General features: G+C 43.3%; 1 pseudogene; it reads left to right on the top strand.

Annotated features, from left to right (window-relative positions):
* Positions 1–8,321: 8,321 nt before the first annotated feature.
* On the top strand, positions 8,322–8,439 carry LOC126237595 (5S ribosomal RNA; annotated as a pseudogene).
* The last annotated feature ends 341 nt before the right edge of the window (positions 8,440–8,780 follow it).

Genomic DNA, 8,780 nt, shown 5'->3' with positions numbered 1-8,780 from the left:
AGAGGAAGGGAGAACGAAGGAAAGCGAGACGTTCTACGAAGATCAACAGAAAACAGTAGATAAGATAAATCAGAACGACTATATTGCAATTGGCGGAAACAACAATGCAAGAATAGGAAGGGAAAGAATAGCTAATTTAGTTGGCTATGCTGGAGAGAATGCAGTCAACACCAATGGAAACATGTTAAGAGATTTTGCAACTTTAAACAACTTCAGGATATTAAATTCTTTCTTTAAACACAACGACATACACAAATACACTTGGTCCGCCACAGGATTTAGAACCATAACTGACTACTTCGTAGCAAACCAAAAAACAGCTGTTCTGTTTCAGGATGTGCGTGTATGTAGAGAGTACGACATTAACACAGACTATTACCTGCAACAAGCAAAGGTTGCCCTAAAGCAGATGGCATAAAACACGTAAAAAATGCCCAGAACAACCAAGGGAAGTTATAAAATCTACTTACTAGAACAGAAGTCAGTCAGAATCTTTATCAAAGACACTTAGACACAATAACGGGCACAGTTACAGAATCAGAGAGTATTGAAATTGAATGGGAACAGATTAAGAACATATTGAAAACGGCAGCCAAAGAAGCTTTCGGTAAAACGAAATACAGGAAGAAGAAAAGAGGCCACATGGTTTGGAGAAAAGAAATTGAGGAGGCTGCTGAAATATTGAGAAAACTATAAAAAAACATCTGCAACACCCAACTCAAGAGAATAATGAAGCATACAAGAAGCAGACAGCGGAAGTGAAAAAAACTAAGCAGGAAGCTCCATCAAGACGGTAGGGATAACTTTATTGCCAGGGTCGAAAACGATGTCCGTGGGAGACAAACACTTGCATATAAAATGGTACGACACTTGAATAACAGCGAAAAGGATGTGGCAGATATCAATGTAATAGAGAACAAACGCTGACTGCATTATAACAAGGAAATGTGGACTGATGAAATGAACACATAAAATGATGAAGAGCTTGAAACAAATCCAGATCATCTTGAATTCCAGTAATTAGAACATGCTCTCAGATATACAAAGAACCGAAAGGCAGTAGGAAGTGCTGGCATAACAACGAACTAATAAAATCTTCTTCAGCAGCATTTAGAAGAAGGTTACTCAGATTTTTGAATCTTTGCTGGATAACAAAGGAAATACCGAAACAATTGAAGATCTCACTTATAAAAGGAGTATTTAAGAAAGGAGAAAGATCAAAACTGAAAAATTATAGAGGCAAATTACTATTAAATACAGCATATAAGATCTATGATAGAATAATAACCGAAAGACTAAAACCCTGTTGTCAGAAGAACAAAATGGATTCAGAAAGGGGAGAAGCTGTACAGACAACACATTTATGCTACAGCAAATTATAGAAAAAAAAAAGAAATTCAATAAAGAAATACACGCCCTTTTCGTTGATTATGTAAAGGCTTTTCATAAAGTAAACAGACAGCTACTGCGGGAAATTTTAATAAAAAGAGATATACCAATACACATTGTATAGGTAGCTCAAAAGATCTGTGCTAATACAAGAATCCAAATAATTGGGAATAATGAAGAGACAGCAAAGGTTATTAATTTAGGAGATTGACAAGATTGCAGCCTCTCTCCACTGCTTTTTAATATATGCACTGACGACATTACACGACAATGGAGAATGAAACTGAAGAACTATACGTATAACTTCAACCAAAGAGATTACATTATGACTTTGTCGTTCGCAGATGACCAAGTGTTAATTTCGAATAATGAAGATGGACTGCAGAGAGCTACCTACTAAGCATACCAAACATGTCAGATATATAATACGTCAATATCAATACAAAAAACAAAAGCCATGGCTTTCTGTGGGAAGTATCCAGTTAGAATAAAAATAATTATAGACAACAAGACTATATAGCAAGTAGATAGATTCAAATTTCTAGGAACCATGCTGTCGTACAGGGAAGACCTACATCAAAAAGACAAAATTGAGTAATTTAACTACTTAAATGGCACCATCAGAAGAGCTCTCCAACGTAAAAGTCCGCAGCTCGTGGTCGTGCGGTAGCGTTCTCGCTTCCCGCGCCCGGGTTCGATTCCCGGTGGGGTCAGGGATTTTCTCTGCCTCGTGATGACTGGGTGTTGTTTGATGTCTTTAGGTTAGTTAGGTTTAAGTAGTTCTAAGTTCTAGGGGACTGATGACCATAGATGTTAAGTCCCATAGTGCTCAGAGCCATTTGAACCACTTGAACCAACGTAAAGTAAGAACAGAAACATGTCTAAAATTTTATAAAGTTATGTCAGTAACATAGTAGTGTTGGCACCACTATATGGAAGTGAATCTTGGGTAATGAAAAAGAAAGTTAAAATAAGATTACAAGACAATGAAATGAAATTCCTCAGGTACATAGTAGGATACAACAAGCTACACTACAAAAGAAATACAGATATCAGGGAGGAATTAAATATTTTCCATATAAACAGTAAGGTTGACGAATACCGACAAAAACGGATATCCCCTCTATTACGGATGGACAAATCAAGATTACCACTACATTATTGGTGATATACTCGAGAAGGTAAAAGATGCATTGGAAGACCTGCAAAAGGATGGAAGAACAAGGTGTAGCTGCAACAGGCTGAGCAAAAGCCTAATGCATGATGGAAGAAGAAAGAGAAGAAGCTTAAAATAAGTACTAAAGCAATTAGCGGAGCGGTGATTTATTTCAGGTAAATGCAATTCTGCAAATCACTTTAGGCAGTTAAGGAGACAGAGCAGAGTTAAGGTGTACGTTGCAGGTCAGAATCAATCATAGAACCTAAATGAACTTTCTTTGATGAAGTTTAATATTCATGGGCAAAATTCTACATAATTGAATAGAGGCATTTTCTAGCAGGGCACGGTTTCAATACGTGTCAACTGGGCAGTGTGTTTGTTGAAGAAGAAATTCTGTATACTGTAGACAGCCATTCTTTGAATTCAATTTCATTTACAGTCAGATGCAGCTTAGAGTAACTTGCACCACACACATATCAAAAGAAATTTACACATGCTCGTGTTCAAAAGTAGGGTAGCAAAGGCTGTTCTGGATCGGAATACATGGGCGACACTGTAGTCGGAATTCAGAGCACTTGCTTTCACATTGCTAGCAGTTTACTCTGAGATACTGTATTCTTGTAGAAACATAAATGTTCTTACTACTGACGAAGTGTTCAAAAGTACACAGTAATGGTAAAAGAAATATTCTTAAGTATTTACTCAAGAATTCTGGTGTTCTACTCCGGGATGAAACTCATTCTGTCGGTCCGGAAGAGATGCCACGACCTCTCTCTCTCTGCAGGCCCAGATGAGCCTCTCCAAACTCTCTCCTCATCCTACCAACTCTACAAAATTAGTGCGCCTCGGCCCTTTCACGGTCCAACACTTCCAATCGTGATTGTGCGTGGGATCATATGCCAGTCATTTCCGTGCCGTATGTCGCGCACACCCCTCCAAAAACACCATGCAAAATCCAGATCCAATGCAGAAACTTGGTCAACGGCCTTGCCACAGTGGTAACATCGGTTCCCGTCTGATAAATGAGGTTAAGCGCTGTCGGGCTGGGCTAGCACTTGGATGGGTGACCATCAGATCTGGCGAACGCTGATGACAAGCGGAATGCAGCCAGCCCTAGTGAAACAAACTGAGGAGCCATGTGACTGAGAAGTAGTGGCTGCGGACTCGTAAACGGACATACGGCCGGGAGAGCGGGGTGCTGACCACATGCCCCTCCATATTCGCATCCAGTGACGCCTGTGTGCTGAGGGTGATATGGCGGCCGGTCAGTACCGTTGGGCTTACTGTCTGTTCGGGCGGAGTGTTCTGTTTTAATGGAGAAACTCGCCGTCAAATTTTAGCTGTGCTCCATGACGTCAGCATGGACCATCTGCAGTCCACCAAGAATCTAGCATCTTATTGCTGTATGCGGTAGGACACACGCGAGAGAAACCGCACCTGAGATTTGCAAAACAGCGTCTACGTGTGGTGCCGCTGCACAGTGTTAGATATCAATTTCTGCGAACGCCATCGCCACAGTGCACATGCCTGGTGCCGAGACGGCGACCAGTACACGGTACTCAGCCGTAAAACCACTTTACGGGGCGTCAGCCAGTCGCCGCTAACTTCTGCCCGGCCATTGGCCTCTACATCGCGGCTGATACAAAGGCGTACTGCAGACCATTCCCCAGGGGTCGCCTCTGTCGGCACCCCGCTATTGTCACCTACCGGTCACCTTCCTAGAACTCTTTGGCCCGAGAACACGCAATTCTCCCAAGCGCACCGCTCCTAACCGAGCAGTCACATTCACAGTTTCAGTAGAAATGGAAATGAGCGTACGGCACTGTGGGCCGGGAGTCCCGCATTCGGGGAAGTTCGGCCGCCAAGGGCATTGGGCGACTTGCGCGTCGGAGATGGGGATGAAATGATGATGAGGACAACACAACACCCAGTCCCTGAGCGTAGAAAATCTCCTGCCCCAACCGAGAATCGAACCCGGGCCCCTTGGCGTGGCATTCCGCCGCGCTAACCACTCAGCTAACGGATGCGGACAGTTTCAGTAGAAAAGTACGTAAACGAGATCAGAGCCTACTCTCAGTTTAATGAGAGAAAATGAAGTTAGAGCTCTAAGTACCCGATCAAAAATGGTTCAAATGGCTCTAAGCACTATGGGACTTAACTTCTGAGGTCATCAGTCCCCTAGACTTAGAACTACTTAAACCTAACTAACACACATCCATGCCAGAGGCAGGATTCGAACTTGTGACAGTAGCAGCAGCGCGGTTCCGGACTGAAGCGCCTAGACCCGCTCGGCCACAGAGGCTGGCAGTACCCGATCACACGTTGTTATATGACCTTAACTGTCCAGCTCCCACGGAGGACATCTTGAGTGAGTGATAAAAAATGGAAAAAAATTGGTAACCAATGGAAAGAATCACTTGTGATTTCAAAAGTGTCGCGAGCAGGCCAGCTAGCACAAAGACTACATGTAGCGAGTTAAAAAGTAGGGCATACAGTGGTCAAGTGCTTTTCACAAGTTACATATTTCTCTAGTCAGTGCTAAGCATTTGCTTGAAGTGATGTAAAGAGCAAAGCCACTGGAAACAAATGATAGTGATGACTCACGCTGCTCCCTGTGGCAATCTGATGAAACTGTTTGGTGACGGGAGAATCTACCTGGCATCATGTGTAATGCCAAAAGTGAAGTACTGAGTAGCTGATGTTATGGTATAGGGTGTTTTTCATGGTTAAGGTGTGGTCGCGTTATTGCACTTAAGAAAACAAAAAATGTGGAAGGATAAGAGCACACTATACAGAACTGTGTGCTGCGTACTTTAGAACAACAGTTTAGGGATATCAGCATGACAATGCACCCTCTCATAAACCAGCATCTGTGAGGCAATGGTGTATCGACATAAATTTCTGAAATGAACTGGCCAGCCCAATGTCCCGACCTGAACCCAACGGAACAGCTCTGGCTTCGGCTCTTGAGGAACAGTGGGCTCCATTACTCCATTTCTCATTCAAACTGTCACCAGCAAGTTTCAACCCATCATAAATAAAGGATCAACACACTCCATATTAATGTCCACTAACAGTCTCTGGATGCTTTTGATCAGACATTGTATATTCCATTCCTCACCTGTTCCCCACAGAACCTCACCACTTCTTATATGGTCACTCAGTTTTTCTGTAACACCACATCTGAGACGCTTCCTTTCTCTTTACCAGCTTTCCCACCATCCATACTTCTGCTTCTAAGATAGCCGAATTCCTTCACTTCTTGTACAACGTAGTGCTCAGGTTTTAGGTCAAGTTTATCGTTAATTTCATTTCTGATATTCTTCATTATTTCCCTCTTTCTTTGTTTCACTCTCAATACACGTTATTTTCTCACCGGACTGTTTATTCCACTCAAAATGTCCTGCAATTCTCCCTTACTCTCACTGAGAATAAGAGTGTCATTAGCGAAACTTTTCATTGACTTTTTCCACCTTGAGCTTTAATAACACTCCTGAAAGCATTTTTTTTATTCCCGTCATTGCTTCTTGAACACTAGAAGAGTATGACTTCATCAATTCCTTACGACATTTTTAATACAAGCGCTTCTCCTTTGCTTTCCCTTCTTGATTGTTGTGCGTATTACTCATTACTCGTCATTGCTCATAGAGCACTTATTTAATCTGGTCTTATATCGGACCAGGGTTTCCCACATGCAGTAATGCATAATTTGTTAAGAAATGTCAGTAATGTTTGTACCATAAATAGTAATAAAGTGGTATTAATCGAGAGAAAAATTATTTGAATGTATGTAAAAGCAATGTGAGTAACAGTACACACTAAGAATTAATAACGTTAGTAGCAGCTGTACAACTACTACTATTGCTGTTACCGCTAACAACAGTAATAATAATAATAATAATAATAATGAGAAAAATAAGAGGAAGAGATTCAAATTACCAGAAAATGAAGGCAATGAAACGCCAAATGGACTTGCCATCAAGCGCTACTACCCAGGAGCCTACGAATATCTAGGCATTTCAAAGTTGCACAACATCAAGCATGGGAATGTGAAAAGCATGGTCGGCAAACAGTACATAAAACGGGTCAGGAAAAAAATTGAAAAGCTAACTGAATGGTAACAATATTATCAAATTAATGAAAACTTGCGCTTCAGCCGGCATCAGAAACACTGGGGGCATTTGAACTGGACTGAGATAGAGCTCGATAATCTGGACAGACAAAGAAGTCGCATGACAATTCACCGTGTATTTCACCCTCGCAGTGACGTTGGTAGCCCGTACTTGCCCAGGAGAGGAGACGGTAGACGACTCTTACAAGTTAGGCAACTAGTTCGGCAGACTATGTGAAGGATCGCCAGGTATCAGCTTTGACTGAAGTTAACAACAGTAAGTCTCTCTAAATAGAAAAAGTAAAGAATCGGCAGAGGAAAGCTGCGCTCCTATAGCCTCCGCGATAAAGCGAATGGGAAGTTCTGACACAAGATCGAAGTCAAAACATACGAGGTGTGGCTAGAAAAAAACCGGACTAGTACTGGTGAAACAATAAAACGAATGCAATAAGGCTGAAAGTCGCGTGGCCTGTCACGTGACTCTCGCTCCGCCTACTGCTCGAGTTTCATCTGCCTCCTGCACTCAGTCTGCCCGTGGCGTCTGTTTTAAGTAGTTGACGTTTTGTCTGTGCGTCGGAAAATGTTGAATGTACAGAAAGAACAGCGTGTTAACATCAAATTTTGTTTCAAACTAGGAAAATCTGCAAGTGAAACGTTTGTAATGTTACAACAAGTGTACCCGCGATGATTGTTTATCGCGTTTGAGTGGTTTAAACGATTTAAAGATGGCCACGAAGACACCAGTGATGACACTCGCACTGGCAGACCATTGTCAGCAAAAACTGATGCAAACATTGAAAAAATCGGTAAACTTGTTCGACAAGATCGCCGTTTAACAATCAGAGCAGTGTCTGAGTTAACAGGAGTTGACAAGGAAAGTCCGGTTTTTTTCAAGCCACACCTCGTATAAGGAAAGACCTTATCTTCACGGACCAAGGGAACCTTAAAGAAAGAAAATGAAGGACAAATTTTTGTTGCACAGGAAGAACCCGCGGCAACTAATACTATCATCAAAGAGAAAGCAGCAGGAGACAAAAGATCAGTATCTGTAAAAAAAAAAAAAAAAAAAAAAACCGAGGAATTAATTGGCAACGTCTTGAGCTGATGCAAAAAGACCGTCTAGACAGATTACAAGCAGAGGAATTATGTTGCAGCACGAGTGATTCACTGGAAGGTAAGCCAAATTTACAATTAGCCGGCAGCTTCGGTTACACAGCTTAAGGCTGCAGTGGATGAGCACCACAGATGTGAGCCAGCCGCGGGGATCCAACGGACGTCCAGCACGTCCGAGTCCTCCGATCGGTCCTCACCGGTGGCCAGCCCAGTTACTGCTCGCACTGAGGCTGACCCCTCACCTGTGATCGAACTGGTGCGGCCGAAAGCCGGAAACAGTCGTCGAAAACGAACATGCAAAATTACCCTGTGGTTTACAAAAGCAGACAGACCTAATGCCTGACCACAGTACTCCTGACATCAAAACTGTGGAAACAAGAAAGTGCGGTTCACTGACATCGCCGTACCAGGTGATAGCAGATCGACGAGAGGAAAGTGGAAATACAAGTACGAGGAACTGGAATCGCGATGCAGCGACTACAGCGTAAGACAGTGTTAGAGGTCCCACTGCTTCGTGGCACACTTTGAGCAGTGCCAGGAGATCGTAACGCCAACGGTCTTGCCGCAGTGGTAACACCGGTTCCCGTCAGATCACCAGAGTTAAGCGCTGTCGGGCTGGGCTTGCACTTGGATGGGTGACCATATGGTCTGTCGAGCGCTGTTGGCCAGCGGGGTGCATTCAGCCCTTGTGAGGCAAACATCACTGAGCAGTAGCGGCTTCGGTCTCGTAAAGTGAGCGGTGTGCTGACCACATGCCCTTTCCATATCCGCGTCCAGTGACACCTGTGGGCTGAGGATGACGCGGCGGCCGGTAGGTACCGTTGGGCCTTCCAAGGCCTTTTCGGAGGGAGTTTAGTTTAGAAGATCCTAACGGGCACTTGAGAACCAAAATATACATCTTCGAACTGCAAAAATTACTGTACTGGGATCTGTTCGAGCCGGCCGCTGTGGCCGAGCGGTTCTAGGCGCTCAGTCCGGAAGCGCGCTGCTGCTACGGTCGCAGGTTCG

The sequence above is a fragment of the Schistocerca nitens genome, chromosome 2, assembly GCF_023898315.1.
Source record: "Schistocerca nitens isolate TAMUIC-IGC-003100 chromosome 2, iqSchNite1.1, whole genome shotgun sequence".
In the NCBI taxonomy this organism is placed as follows: Eukaryota; Metazoa; Arthropoda; class Insecta; order Orthoptera; family Acrididae; genus Schistocerca; species Schistocerca nitens.
The sequence above is the reverse complement of the archived record's forward strand: the minus strand, read 5'-3'. Positions and strand labels throughout refer to the sequence as shown.